The 16,049-nt window shown below is 38.9% G+C and overlaps 1 protein-coding gene across 1 annotated transcript in view; it reads right to left on the bottom strand.

Moving 5' to 3' along the window:
* Positions 1 to 16,049, bottom strand: part of LOC138752677 (transient receptor potential cation channel subfamily A member 1-like) — a 110,145-nt gene that overhangs the window by 88,284 nt on the left and 5,812 nt on the right. The gene's annotated exons all lie outside the window — the stretch shown is intronic.

Below are 16,049 nucleotides of genomic sequence, written 5' to 3' on the forward strand. Positions count from 1 at the left end.
ACAGACCTCAGTAGTTCAAATTTAGTTTCAATGGGATCAGCCAGAAAATTCAGAATACACCTGGTACAGTAAGAAGGGTTCTTACTGAAAAGAGTAGTTCAGCAAGTAAACTCTAAAATTCAGACAGCCGTACAAATGTGAGAAAGTGTGCTGACCAGCTGTATCACAGTCTGGAATGGGGACACCAATACCCCTGAGTGGAAACCCTTGTAAAACAATGTACACAGCCCAGGAAATCACAGGCAAAATCCTCCCTACCATCATGAACATTGCCATCAGAGAGCAGCAGCAATCATCAAGGATCCACGCTGCCCAACACATGTTCTTTTCTCACTGCTGCCATCAGGAAAGAAATTTAGATGCACAAGTCTCACACCACCATGTTCAGAAACAGCTGATACCCTTCACCATCAACAACAAAATCAATCAGAGACTCATTTAATGGCTCTTACTTTCGCACTTTATTGATTTTTAAAAATCTTTGTATTGCAGTTTGTTTAGATTTCTTTCTTTGTTTACATGTATATGTATCTCTTTGAGTACCATTTTTTTGCACTACTAATAAGTGGTAATTATGCCTTGACCTCAGAAAAAAAATCTCAGGGATATATGTGATGTCGTATATATCTCTGACAATAAATCTGAACTTTTAACTTTTAAAATGGAAGACCAAGAGCACAATTAGACTATAAATGGTGATTTAGTCTGTAGCACGGACAGCGAGAGAGCACTGTTGTCAGGTTCACTCACGAGTATAATGGCTGCAAGGAAGGAACTGTCTTTGAACCTGTTGGTGCATGATTTCACAATCTTCAACCTCCTCCCAGACAGGATGAGGGAAAAGCGAAGAGATCCAGTGTGTGATGTGCCCTTTGGTGTTTTGAACGCTTTTCCTAGGTGTAGATGGAATTAATTTTACAATAATGCTATTTTAAAGCAACGCTATTACAGCACCAGTAACCAAGGCTTGAATTTGCCACCGTCTGTAAGGAGTTTTTACAAGTGTCAGCGTGGGTTTCCTCCAGGTGCTCCAATTTCCTCTCACCCTTAGTGTATTTTGGGGGTACAGGCTTATGGCCCAGAAAGGCCCATTTATATGCTGTACATCTAAATTTGTTCAGCACCTGGTATCTCACCCAAGTTACCACTGCTACCTGTATGGCTTTTGATCAAAACTTGGACTCCGTAGTGATATGTTATTACACCACTAGGTCACCAGGGGCCACGACCTGACGACCTTGGAAATAAAGCCGACCAGAGCTAGGCTCCTCCTTCTGACCTAGGCTTGCACAGAGGCAAGACCTAGCCGTGTATATTAGTCTCTTAAAACTAGCGTTTGACTTGCACTCTGTCTCGTGTGGTTGATGTTAGTCACAGTCTGAATCTCTTCTATTTCAGTGGTTTCACATATACTTTGGCTAAGAACCAGAACCCAAGACTTGACCTTAATTTTCCTTTCTCTCCTTGATAAATGAGAAGGGCTCACATAGAACCTTGATGATCTATGTTATAGGCAGGACATGGAGTGAGAGTTTTACTGAACCATGAAATGGGTTGTTGTGATGCTCTTGCCATTTTGATCATGAAGTATGTATTTTACAAGGGTGTGCTGTTGGAATTCAGCTTCAGCTGAAGGATTCAAATACTGGAGAGACCTAAAGGATTTTCAGTGATGTTGGAGAAATGAACTGGCATCCAATTTCTCTTTCTCTTCTAATAGCAAAAGAAGTTTTGGTGCCATATTACAAAGAACAGTGCCATCAAATGCAGCTCATACATTTTTATCCCTTCTGCCTTGACAGCTGACCTCAGAATATGCCTCAGAACAATGACTGGATCAGCTGTGGCCATACTCTAATAACCTTCTACTCCAAGCTAAGGATCTCCAAGTAACTGCAGCAAACCAATGGCACATGGACAGGGTAGGTGCCCAGACCTTCCATTTCCCCCCACCACCACCCCCCCCCCACCCACAGTCAAAGTCAGGTTTAAATTAGTAGATGCATTCCTGGTAGCACGGAGATAGCAAGGGCTAAACGTCCCATGATCAATAGATTAGAGTGAAGCTCCTTGGTCATACTGCACATGAGCTTTGTAAGTGAACGATCTCACCAAACATAAAATTAGCAAACTCTGATAAATATACCCAGTAGCTTTGAAGATATGTGTACCTGAATTGGCTGTTCACACAATGAATCTCCATCAGAGAGACTATAACAGTGTCATATGGTTGCCAATGTGAGCATTTGTCCATGAGTACAATAGTTCAATCTTGTATCTTTTTACAAAATGTCGATGGCTTGACTAGAGAGGGGCAACCAATGGACTTTCTGTTGGAAATGAAGCAAGGCAAAAGACTGAATGTCAGTGGTGGGGAGGGGAGGGTGGGAGTACTTCGCGACATGTGACCATGATACTTGTAGTTCTTTCGAAAGGAGCATGAGATGGCCTTGGCAGGTAGGATTAAGGAGCACCCAAGGTGTTCTATGCATATGTGAAGAACAGAAGGATGATGGGAATGAAGATGGGGCCACTAATGGGTAAAGGAGGCAACGCACCTGGAGGCAGAAGAGATCGAGGATGTCTTAAATGAATACTTTGCTTCAGTATTCACATGAGAAAAGCACCTTAAATCGGAGTGAAGTCAGAATAGAACAGGCTTATGTGCTGGACAATTTGAAGATTAAGGAAGAGGAAGTGTTGGATCTTCTTAAAAACATCAAGATTGACAAGTTCCCAGGGCTGGATATGATATACTCCAAATTGCTGTGGGAAGTGAGGGAAGAGGTAGCTGGAGCGGTTGCTATGATCTTTGAGGCTTCTTTGGCCATGGGGGCTGGCAGAGGAATGGAGAATGGCAAATATGATCCCCCTGTTTAAAAAAAGGTAATAGGGGAGAATCCTGGGAATTATAGTCTGCTGAGTCTTACGTCAGTGGTGTGCAAACTATTAGAGAGGATTCTTAATGATAGGATCTATGAGCATTTGGAGGTGTAATCTACTCAAGGATAGTCAGCATGGCTTTGTGAAGGGAAGGTACTGCCTCATGCACCTAATTGAGTATTTTGAGGGGGTAACAAAAGAAATTGATGAAATTAGAGTGGTAGATGTAGTCGACATGGATTTTCGCAAGGTCCCTGTGAGAGATTCGTTCAGAAATTCATGAGGCATGCGATCCATGGAACCTTGGCTGTGTGGATAAAAAAAATTGGCTTGCAAGTAGAAAGCAGAGAGTATTAGTGGAAGGAAAGAATTCTGCCTGAAGGTCAAGGACCAGTGGAGTACCGCAAGGATCTGTTCTTGGACCCCTGCTCTGTGATTCTTTTTTAATAAATGTCCTGAATAAGAGACGGAAGTATAAGTAAGTTTGCAGATCATATGAATGTTGGAGAAGTTATGGATAGAGCTTAAAGTTGTTGAAGGTTACAACAGGATAATAGACAGGATGCAGAGCTGGGAGGAGAAGTGGCAGTAGTTCAATCCAGGTAAGTGTGAGGTGATGCATTTTTGAAGGACATACCAGAAGGCTGAGTACAAGGTTAATGGTCGGTTACTTAAGGGAGTGGATGAATAGAGGAACTTGGAATCCAAATTCATATATCCCTCAAGGTTGCTGTGCAGGTGGATAGGATAGTTAAGAAGGCCTGTTGGCTGCTGGGCTTCATTAAAATATTGTGTTCCATTCTGGTCACCTCACTATAGGAAGGATATGCATACTATGGAGAGGATGCAGAAGATATTTACCAGGATGTTGCTGAATTGAAAATATGTCTTAAGAAGCAAGGTTAGCAGAGCTTGGACTTTTCTCTTTAGAGTGTAGAAGGATGAGATGAAATTTAATAGAAGTCTACAAGATAAGGTGGCCAGCTAACACCTGTTTACCAGGGCAGAATAGTAAATACCAGAGGACATATGTACAAGGTGAAGGGAGGGAAGTTGAGGGGAGGTATTAGGCAAGATTTTTTATATAAATGCAGAGAGTTGTAGGTGACAGGGATGGTGGGAAGCTGAAACATTGGGGGCATTTAAGAGACTCTTAGACAGACACATGGATGGAAGAGAGGGTTTAATACTTATTTAAGGTCATATATGGGTCGGTACAACATCAAGGAATGAGGGGCCTGTAGTGTTCTATGTTCTAGTTATGGAAAAAGGTAGGATTTGGCCTCAAGCTAATGTTCTAAATTGGGGCAAGAATAATTTTGATGCCATTAAACAGAAACTTGCAGAGGTAGATTAGAAGAAGCTGTTTGCAGGTGAAGTGATGTCTAGCAACTGGGAGGCTTTTTTAAAAGTGTAGGGCCAGTATTTTCCGGTTGGAGTGAAAGTCAAGGCTAGCATAATTAGTGGACCTATGTGACGAGGCCCTGTTCAGGAAAAAGTAGGATGCATTTGTCAGGTCACAGGCAGTTGGGATCAAGTGTATCCCTCAAAGAATAAAAAGGATGGAGAACACTCAAGAAGGAAATCAAGAAGGCAAAAAGAGGACAGATAAAGTAAAAGAGATCCTGAGATATTTGATGGGACCCCCCAACTTCTCAATGTTTATTCATTATAGATCACTTTGCTAACATCATCCTCCTTCCTGCTGAAGGTGATATTAGCACCTTTCACATTTAGAATGAAGACAAAATTAACAATCACTTGGGAACACTGTTAATCACATAATCTCCACCTTGTAACACACCAGCAGGGATTGGATGCATAGCAGTATTCCATTATCTGTTCCTACTCCAGACTTCCATACAAAGCAACACTTGGATTTCCTGTTCAACACTCCAAGAAACAGGTGTGCACAGAAAGAGATAAGGAAGCAGGGCCAATATATCTTACACAAGTTCTGCTGGACCATTATTTACAGAGATGCCGATATGACAAATTATTTGGGCTCGATACAGGAAATAAAAATTGATGGACTTTCTGAATCCAAAACACAAAATTAATGAAATGTCATTGGCCAGAACCATTAATTCTCTCTAGCTATGGATGCAGCCTGACCTGCTGAGTGTTTCCAGTAGACAATTTTACTGCAAAATTGGAACCATCTGGCACCTTGGTCTTGATGATTGCTTTGCTTTGAAACCTACCGATGCCTTTTTAGCAAGTTAACACCTTTGTTAAAGTTGTACACAAAACACATCATATGGACAAATTAACACGTTAATTATTGATGCTGTACACTGTGTATTCAATTAATTTGTGTTGTATTTCATGTTTTGAATGCCAATAAAGGATTGTTAAAAAATAAGCAGTAGTTGGAAGGCGCTTCCATCAAAACATTTAGACCACAAAAGATTTTAAAAGACATAGATCTCAATTGAAATCAAACTTATGAATCAATGATAAATACTTTACTACATAAACACATGTCAAAATACTAAATATTCACATTATTTATGTGCCTGCCTTTTATTACATTAATAGTGTAACCTTCTTTGCAATCAAATCGTATTTATCAACAATACACCCAAATGTAAAGATAAGGTCCATTAACTCAAACAACAATGGTAAAACAAGAAAACATATTTATGATGCCTACTCAATTAAACTGTTGAATGATTAGTTCTGGTCTAATTGTACTGGCCCAATCTCCCATTAACTGTGTTAAAGTCGGCATTGTTTTTGATGTTAAGTCTCCAAGGCATCCTGTGGAAAATCTACTAAAAGCCTCGAGGAAGTTTCAGGTTGGCAGTACATAAACATGTAAAACAAATAAAAATACACCTCATTTACTTGTTTCACGGGAAATGGGGGTTTTAAACAAGGTTAACAGTGAAAAGTTGCAAAATGGATATAATGAGGATGATTATTGTGGTTCTTGGAGGAGAATCAATGCAGACTTCAGCCACAATCATTGGTATCTTTTGTGCAATTCACTTGTTCATCCCTCTTTGAGGTTGACTTCTGTGCCTTTCAAAGTAGGGTAAATGGCCCACCTTGTCCCACAACTATTAACACCCACATGATATCCAAAACTCCCTGCCCAGAAACATGCCCCTTTTAAAATGGAAATCAGTCTCCAATATTATGAACAGGAGATTGATTGTTAGTTTTGGTTCAAATTACTCAGAACCCATATGAGTGAAGAAGGTGAAGTTTGTTAAATCTAAATTGTCAAAACCCCACTTCCTGTGAGTTTCCTCACAAATAGCCATTCTGGCCCATCTTGAAACTTCACACTGATGATGAAGTACCCACCCAGTGAAATTATCTCTCCTTGTTTCATGGAACATTATGGTAATGTAATTATACTTTTGTACTTGGTGTTTCTTATATACCCACGTGGCTGCAGCAAGTAAGAATTTTGGTGTATCTGAATATTGCACATGACAATAAACTTCATAAACCTTCTTGAATATCCAGTCTAGATGCAATGTAGTACAGTTTTAGCAAGTCTGGTACCCTGACCTGATAAAGACTTGTGTACTTCTGATAATAGCACAAAGGAGATCCCCGTGGGTATTTGCTACCGCCACCACTACACCTTCCTCCCTCCACCTACGGACTTTTGCTGATCTCAGCCCCAAACAATGGGCATTGCATGGTTAAGAAGTTCTGGAACATTTCATCCATAATATTGTGCTCTGTTGATGAAAGGCCTTTTTCAAAACCCGATACTTCATATCACATGGAATATTATTCCTTTATAAACATCAAGAAGACCCAAGAAATCAATTGTCAGAGTAATTTAAAATTTTAGAACAGGGCTTGATCGGATAGATTTAGTTAGATTTATTTGTGGTGGAATGGAAACAAGATCCAGTTTATTGTCACATGTAACAAAATGCAGTGATAGAGTTTGTTTTGTGAGCAATCTAGCTAGACACCTCATACATAGTACAAGAAAGACACAGTTCAGTAGGGTAAAGTTAGAGAAAGGGATCAGATGTTATGGAGCCAAGGCAGCATAATTTCAAGGAGTCAAGGCAGCATAATTTCAAGGAGTCCGATAATGGCAGGAAAAGAAATTATCCTTGAATATGGTGGAGTGTGATCTCGTGGCACATAATTGGCACCTCTAATGTGCTGTTTGGTTGCAAATTATTACAGGGTGTTTCACATAGGCATGAAGTATTAATCTGTATAGTGGGCAGGAGGGAATGTTTAGAGATGGCACCAAATTTTTGGACAAGCAATTTGGTTTTTAAATTAATTTTAAAATACAAGATTTGGTGAACAGCTGCAGTAAACCATGAGGGATCAATCCTTTTGAGACAACACAATTACAACCTGCCACTTCCAGTGACTCGGCAGTGAATTTCTGTCAACAAGCACCATGAAAAATCTGTTGCGACTATTTATTTAAAACAGAGTTGGAAATGAATCAATATATCCAACTTTAATCAACGTTTCCACGCATTACTCACTGCTAGCCCCAATTAAAGTTACTTTTCCAGCAAGGTTGAAATTTTTTTTGCTGTTCTCTTTTGTCCTTTATGCAGTCTGCATGTTCAGAAAAATTGTTCCGATTTCTGACAATGCACTATGAATGCATTCCAGAGAGCAGACGTGATCCATTTAGTAAACTTTTTTTTAATGAATCGTGCATGGGGAATAATGGATGAACATCTCAGTTTGGACACTTGAATCTTTCCGCAATGAGAGTGCAAATCTTGCAATTTGACAGAGTGAAGAGAAAATAAACTTCCCTGAGTGAATGAGGAAGATCTTTATATTCAGTAAAAGCATTTTTTGGATATCTTGATTTATTGTTTAATACTGTACAGTACAAACACCAAACCTATTAATTTCCTTAACAACGTCATTACAAATTCAGTGTAATTCCTTACACAGGTTATTTGGCTCATCTACTCAATGATGACGTTTATATTCTCTGTAATTCTTTTCCCATCAGGGCTTGTTTAATTCCCTTCCACATCTCCCTTGTTGCTGAGTTTGCCTTTGCTGTTCAACCTAAGCACTTCAGGCAGTAGTGAGTTCTGCATTTTCACCACTCTCTCTGGGTTTATTGTATTTGTGATTCTCGTGGTCACTGGGTTCTTGTAACAGAGTATGCATGTCACTGTGGGCCATGAAGTGAAACAGGGCAAAATAGCAAACAATAATGCACTCCTCTTGGATGAGCTCAATGACCGAACAAGAGGTCAGCGAGCCAGAGGCACACACCTCGTCAACCTTGGGCACACCTGGACCCCTACAGTCCTTGCCACAGACTCAGATTGGTTGCCTGGAGAGTTAACCTGCAGAAAGCGACCAGCACAGATGGAGTCCCTGGGCACGTCCTCCATGCCTGTGCAGACCAGTTGGCAAAAGTATTCATAAACTTCTTCAACCATTGTCTCCTGCAGGCTAAAGTACCTACCTGCTTCAAGGAAGCTACCATCATCCCAGTTCTGAAGAAGAATGTAGTGATGGGCCTAAATGACTATGGGCCTGTGGTTTTGACATCCACTGTCATGAAGTGTTTTGAAAGGTTGGTCATTGCTCACACTAATGTCAGCCTATCAGCCACCCTTGACCCATTCCTGTTCAGATTCTGCCGCAATAGGTCCACAACAAATATCACTTCCCTGTTCCTAGCCTCAGCCTTCAAACACCTGGACAATCACTATGTCGGACTACTAGTTATCGACTATAGCTTTACCTTCAACACAATAATACCAAACAAATTCATCCCCAAATTCTGTGACTATGGCCTCAATATCCATTCCAGGCAATTAAATCTATGACTTCCTATCCCACAGACTGCAATCAGTGAGGATCGGTGACAGCACCTTCTCCATGATTGTACTCCAGCATCTGACCCTGCAAGCCTGTGTACTTTGCACTCCCCCTTCTCCCCACCCCACCATACTCCCTTCACTCCCATGACTGTGTGATCAAACACCACTCAATAAATAAGTATGTGGGCAACACCACTATTGTTAGCAGGATCTCTAACAAGGACAGGTCAGAGTGCAGAAGGAAGGTAGAAGGACTAGTGGCTTGTGCCAGGATAAAAGGATGGCACAGTTGGCATAGCAGTTAGTGCAACGTCTTTACAATGGCACCGATCGGGACTGGACAGGGGTTCAAATCCCATGCAGTCCATAAGAAATTTGTACATTCTCCCCATGTCTGCGTGGTTTTCTCCAGGGGCTTCATTTCCTCCCACCATTCAAAACGTACCAAGGTGTAGGTTAATGGGGTGTAAAATGGGCAGCACGGCCAAAATGGATTGGCAAATAAGTCTTGAGGCAACAGAGTCAACGTCAGAACAAGTCTAATTAGTGGGTATTAGGGTAACTGGGGTGGGGGGCACGAACTGCAGTTTGAAAACTCACTCATCAGGGAGTGGGGGAGTCAGTACCATTACCATACCTGCCATGAACTTCCTTTATGTGCCGCCATTACATTTCCCCCTCCCTCTGACATAGCAGGCAAACGTGCGTGCTTAGAGCGCATGGAGATGAAACCACGTGACACTAGGGCTGTGGGTGGGTGGGGGCATAATTACTCATTTGGTAGGGCATGGCCGGCCTGCGAATGCCCCCCTTTAGCATTGGCCATGTTAGGCAAGGGACTTTTCTCTTTGGAGCGTAGAAGGACGAGAGAAGATTATGAGAGGTATAGATAGGGTGGACAAGGCTGTGTCTTTTTCCCAGGACAGGAATAGCAAACACCAGAGGACATGTGTACAAAGTGAAGGGAAGGAAGTTGAGGAGAGACATCAGGGTTAAGATTTTTTTTTTTAAAAACACAAGTTACGGGTGCCTTGAATGCCTTGTCGGGGATGGTGGTGGAGGCTGAAACATTGAGGCATTTAAAAGACTCTTAAACAAGCACATGGAGGGAAGAAAAATAGAGAGTTAAGTACTTTTTTTTGAGGAATATATAGGTCAGCAAAAACATCAAGGGCCAAAAGACCTGTATTGTGCTCTAGTGTTCTACAATAATCACGTGTGAGTGTATAAAAATTTAAAATAAATATGTATAAACATTTTGGAATGCTTTGCTCTGTTACAGCATACTGTTCATCAATCTCACAGCCTGTGGAAAGAAGTTGTTTCCCAGCTTGGCAGACTTACTTTTGATGCTCTTGTGCTTGAGTGTAGTGGATTAAGGATACCATGTACTGGATGGAAACTGCCTTCTATAATTCTTTAAACCCTATTGAAGCAACCCCACCTTAAATGTCATAATTAGAAGAACGGGAGACCCCAGTGATCTCTTCAGCCATTATGATGACCTCCTGTATTGACCTCTGGTCTGATGCTTTGCTACACAATGATGCAGTCAGATAGGACTCTATCAATTGTGCTTCTGTAAAAGGTTGTCAAGATGGGGTCCAGTAGCCTTACCCTCCTCAACCTCCTTAGGAAGCCCCTTTCTGACTAATGAGATGATGCTGGGGGTCCAAAATAGGTCATTCTGTATATGCCCACAAAGAACATTGTGCTCTCCAAGACAGAAGAGTGGAGAGTGTTCAACTTTCATGAAGTCCACAATCCTCACCTTTGTCTTGTCCACGTTGAAAGTTGGGTTGCAGTTCTTGCACCCATTTTATGAGCCTCCTGACCTTTGCATTATGAGGGCTATGGGAACTTCCATTCAAGACCACAAGAAACTGCCATCATACATACCCCCTCCCTGCCATCCTCTCCATCTACAACTCCTGCTGCCTTGGAAAAGCAGCCAATGAACTGAAAGACCCATACCACTCCGACCACACTCTTTTCACCACCCCTCCCCCCCAACTAATTGCCCCCATCCCTTCTCCCCAGTTGGGAAGAAGATGCAGAACAAATTGTAAATACTTGGAATCTAAAACAGAAGGTGCTGCTAGGTTTTCTGTAGTTATTACACAATTCAACATCAGACCTGCACAAGAAGGAAGAAGAGAGAGAAAGCAGAGATTACATCTGACTGGAGAAAGGGAGAGGCTGTTGTAGGAATGTTGTCTGGTAAAGAGTTGAAAATAAGAAAACAGAAATGGAAAAGGAGGAAAGGTAATGATGGAAAAACGGAAAGAGAAGATAAACAAAATATAAAATGGCTACGCTGAACTATATGACTCTAAATATTAATGGAATACATAACCAAATTAAAAGGAAGAAACTACTAAATTTACTGAAAAAGGAAAAAATAGATGTAGCATTTGTCCAAGAAACACACTTAACTGAATTGGAGCACAAGAAATTAAAGAGAGATTGGGTAGGACATGTAACAGCAGCATCGTATAATTCAAAAGCAAGAGGAGTGGCTATATTAATTAGCAAAAATGTGCCATTTAAAATAGAAGAGGAAATAATAGATCCAGCAGGGAGATATGTTATGATAAAATGTCAGATATATTCAGAGCTTTGGAATCTACTTAATATATATTCACCTAACGAAGAAGATCAAAAGTTTATGCAAGATATCTTTTTGAAGGTAGCTAATACGCAAGGGAACATACTAATAGGAGGGGATTTCAATCTGAATTTGGATCCAAATATGGATAAAACGGGGAAAAAAATTAACAGGAAGAACAAAGTAACCAAATTTATAATTAAATCAATGCAAGAAATGAAACTTGTGGACATATGGAGGAAACAAAACCCAAAAGAAAAGGAATACTCATACTACTCGACTAGACATAAAACATACTCAAGGATAGACCTATTCCTGTTATCAGCCCACATTCAAGGGAGAGTTAGGAAAACGGAATATAAAGCTAGACTATTATCGGACCACTCACCCCTGTTATTGGCAATAGAGCTAGAGGACATCCCTCCAAGAATGTATAGATGGAGATTAAACCCCATGCTACTTAAAAGACAGGATTTTAGAGAATTTATTGAAAAACAATTAAAAATGTACTTTGAAGTAAATACGGAATCAGTGGAAGATAAGTTTATACTATGGGACGCAATGAAAGCATTCATTAGAGGGCAAATAATAAGTTATGCAACCAAGATGAAGAAGGACTATAACCAGGAAACAGAGCAGTTGGAAAGGGAAATAATAAACATAGAAAAAAAATTAGCAATAAAGGAAGATACAACCAAAAGAAGAGAATTGGCGGATAAAAAAATAAAATATGAAACATTACAAACATATAAGGTGGAGAAGAATATAATGAAGACAAAACAGAAATATTATGAACTAGGTGAAAAAACACACAAAATCTTAGCATGGCAGCTTAAGACAGAGCAAACTAAGAAAATGGTATTGGCAACAAGGAAAAAAGACAAACAAATTACATATAATCCAAAAGAAATTAAGGAAAACTTCAGAGAATTCTATGAACAATTATACCGAACCGAAAACGAAGGGAAAGAAGGGAAAATAGATGAATTTTTGACTAAAATTGAACTACCAAAACTACAAATAGAGGAACAAAATAAATTAACAGAACCATTTGGAACAGTAGAAATACAAGAGATAATAAAAAATTTACCAAATAATAAGACACCAGGAGAGGATGGACTCCCAATAGAATTCTACAAAACATTTAAAGACCTAATAATACCGCCCCTCCTGGATGTAATCAACCAGATTGATGAGACACAAAACTTACCAGATTCATGTAAAACAGCAATAATTACAGTGATACTAAAACAAGGGAAAGATCCACTCTCACCAGCGTCATATAGACCAATATCTCTGCTAAACACAGATTATAAGATAATAGCTAAACTATTAGCGAACAGATTAGCAGAACAGGTACCGAAAATGGTAAATTTAGACCAAACTGGATTTATCAAAAAAAGACGCACAACAGACAATATTTGTAAATTTATTAACTTAATTCATGCAGTAGAAGGAAATAAAGCACCCGCAGTAGCAGTTGCTTTAGACGCAGAGAAGGCCTTCGACAGAGTAGAATGGAATTACTTGTTCAAAGTATTGCAAAAATTCAGTTTACCGGAGAAGTATATTAATTGGATTAAAGCATTATATAAGGGACCGTTAGCGAAAGTGACAGTAAATGGACATGTATCAAAGCAATTTAACTTAAGCAGGTCAACGCGGCAGGGATGCCCACTATCACCATTATTGTTTGCGCTAGCTATAGAACCACTAGCAGAATCGATAAGAAGAGATAATAATATAAAAGGAATAAAAATAAAAGACAGGGAATATAAAATCAGTCTGTTTGCGGATGATGTGATAGTGTACTTAACAGAACCAGAACTATCAATAAAAGAACTATATAAGAAATTGAAGGAATATGGAGAAGTGTCGGGATACAAGATAAACGTAAATAAAAGTGAAGCAATGCCTATGAATAACGCGGATTTCTCAAAATTTAAGGAGGAATCCCCATTCAGATGGCAAACGCAGGCAATAAGATACCTAGGTGTGCAAATAAACAAAAATCTAGGCCAATTATATAAACTCAATTACAATCCACTAATGAAAAAATTACAGGACGATTTAGAGCATTGGAAAGAGCTACCACTAACACTGATAGGAAGGATAAACTGTATTAAAATGAACATTTTTCCAAGGATACTATACTTATTTCAGGCATTGCCAATACAACTGACAGAAAAATTCTTCAAAGAGTTAAAGAAAATAATAAGGAGATTTTTATGGAGAGGGGGGAAACCGAGGATAGCACTAGATAAATTAACAGAATGGTATAAACAAGGAGGCTTACAATTGCCAAACTTCAAAAATTATTATAGAGCCGCACAATTAAGGTACCTATCAGATTTTTATCAAACAAGGGAAAAACCAGACTGGACGAGACTAGAATTAGATAAAATAGGGGAAAAGATACCTGAACACATATTATATAAATGGGACGAAAAATTGGTACAACATAGAACTTCTCCAGTATTACACCATCTCCTCAATATATGGAAGAAAATTCATGTAGAAAGAAATAAAATAAATTACCAAATACCAAAACTAATATTGACGCAAAATAAGCTACTCCCTTTTACAATAGACAACCTTGCCTTTAGAAAATGGGAAAAAAAAGGGATTAAAAGAATAGAAAATTGTTTTTCAGGAAGTAGATTCTTATCCTTTGAACAAATGAGAGATAAGTACAATATAACTGGAGATACAGCGCTGGCATATTACCAACTGAGATCCTACTTGAAAGATAAATTAGGAAGCAACTTGAGTTTACCAGAGGGAAGTAACCTTGAATATGTGATTACAGATACAATGTTAATCAAAAGATTTATAAAAAATATGTATATTAAACTGCAAGAAAAGGAGAATGAGGAAACAAATGGTAAAACTAAACAAAAATGGGAACAAGATTTAAATATAAAGATAAAAAAGGAAACATGGGAGAAGTTATGCTCTGGAACGATGAGAAATACAATAAATACGAGGCTGCGTATGATACAATATAATTGGTTACACAGACTATACATTACACCGCAAAAGTTAAATAAATGGGACCCAACAGTATCTGATAGATGTTTTCGATGTAAAAAAGAAAGGGGAACAACAATTCATGCAATCTGGACATGTGAGAGAGTAGAAAAATTTTGGGATGATCTCAATCAGATATTAAATAAAATAACAGAAAACAATATACCAAAGAATCCAGAGATCTTTCTCCTAAGTAACATAAAAAATAAAGAATTTGGAATTGACTTGGAAGATGCACAAAAAAGATTTGTCAAGATAGCCCTAGCCGTAGCAAAAAAATGTATTATGTCAACCTGGAAAATGGAAGATAATTTGAAAATACAACAATGGTATATAGAAATGAATAAATGTATTCCATTAGAAAAAATAACATATAGTTTAAGAAATAATATTGAAATATTCGAACAAGTATGGGAGCCTTACATTAAATACAATAGCGAAAACCTACCGGGAACAAACATTACCTAAGTTGATGGAAGGAGAAGAAAAGAAAAGAATGGACTCAGTAGAATTTCTGGTGTATTTTTGTTGAATGACAACATTGTCTAACTGAATTAATGCAACCTAGATTGTATACCTAAAATGGATGAGGGGGGGGGGGTGGGGGGGTGGCTTGGGAGGAGGGAGGGGGGAGGGAGAAAAAGTCACTGTAAATGTGTGGAAAAGAAAAAGTGTATATCATGGCTATTGTGATTTATGGTGTGAAAAATAAAAAATTTAAAAAAAAAAAAAAAGAGAAAGGGAGAGGCACTGGAGGTGATGGAAGGGAACCAAAGATAGATTTGAAATTAAAGATGAAAATTAAAAGTGACCCCGAAGCACAGGGCTGGTGTTGTCGTAGTTTTTAAAACCTGAAGTTCTCACAGTTTTGCGATTCTTTCCTGATTCATTTGATCACATCACTTTGCAGAATTACACAAACAAGCTCTTTGCTGGTGGGTTTCATGATTTTGGAACACTTCTCTTGGTTCCTGATCTCAATGTGTGCAATGCTCAACTAAAAATGATTTCAATAAAATCAGAAAGGCTCATCATAAGAGCTCAATGTAAAACAACATGACTCCAACCATCTTACTAATATTTACAAACTTGAACTTGATTGCTTTACAGACAATGGCCTTTACATCATTAAAACCTTCTGTAATTGATACCTTAAGGTACTTGTTAGCATTCTTTTCTCAAAACTTCTGCGAAAACAATTCCAACATGATAAACCTCAGCTACTAACGGAGTTCCATAGCATGGAATCCAACTCCGAAATCATCTTTCACAACGTGTGACACACATTTCCACTAGTTCAGTTTTTAGCAACTGTCTCGTCCCCTCTCCCCACCCCTCACAATACAGTTTGGACTAAAATTTGTTCAAATTTAATAATGCCGGAATACAGACCTTGCAGAAAAGGAGTAACATGCTTGAACATTGAATAAATGTTTCATTCAATTTGCAAAAGATATTCAGATGCCTGACTCATGATAATTCCTTTGGAAACCCAACACCATAATTTTTGTCATTTTACCATTAATAACTGCTGCCTTTAGACAGGTTAAAGACTTCTCAAATCTCATAGAACATAGTCAAGCAACAAAGCTCAAAAATTGTCGAATTGTTCTACAGAAGTCTTTACAATCTTAACCCCTCCCCCACCTCATCTGACCCTTCCACGCTTACCAGTGGCTGATACTTGTGAATGAATTTTTACTCAAAATTTGCTACTGAATCTCATG

Source organism: Narcine bancroftii, chromosome 2 (genome assembly GCF_036971445.1).
Source record: "Narcine bancroftii isolate sNarBan1 chromosome 2, sNarBan1.hap1, whole genome shotgun sequence".
Lineage (NCBI taxonomy): Eukaryota > Metazoa > Chordata > Chondrichthyes > Torpediniformes > Narcinidae > Narcine > Narcine bancroftii.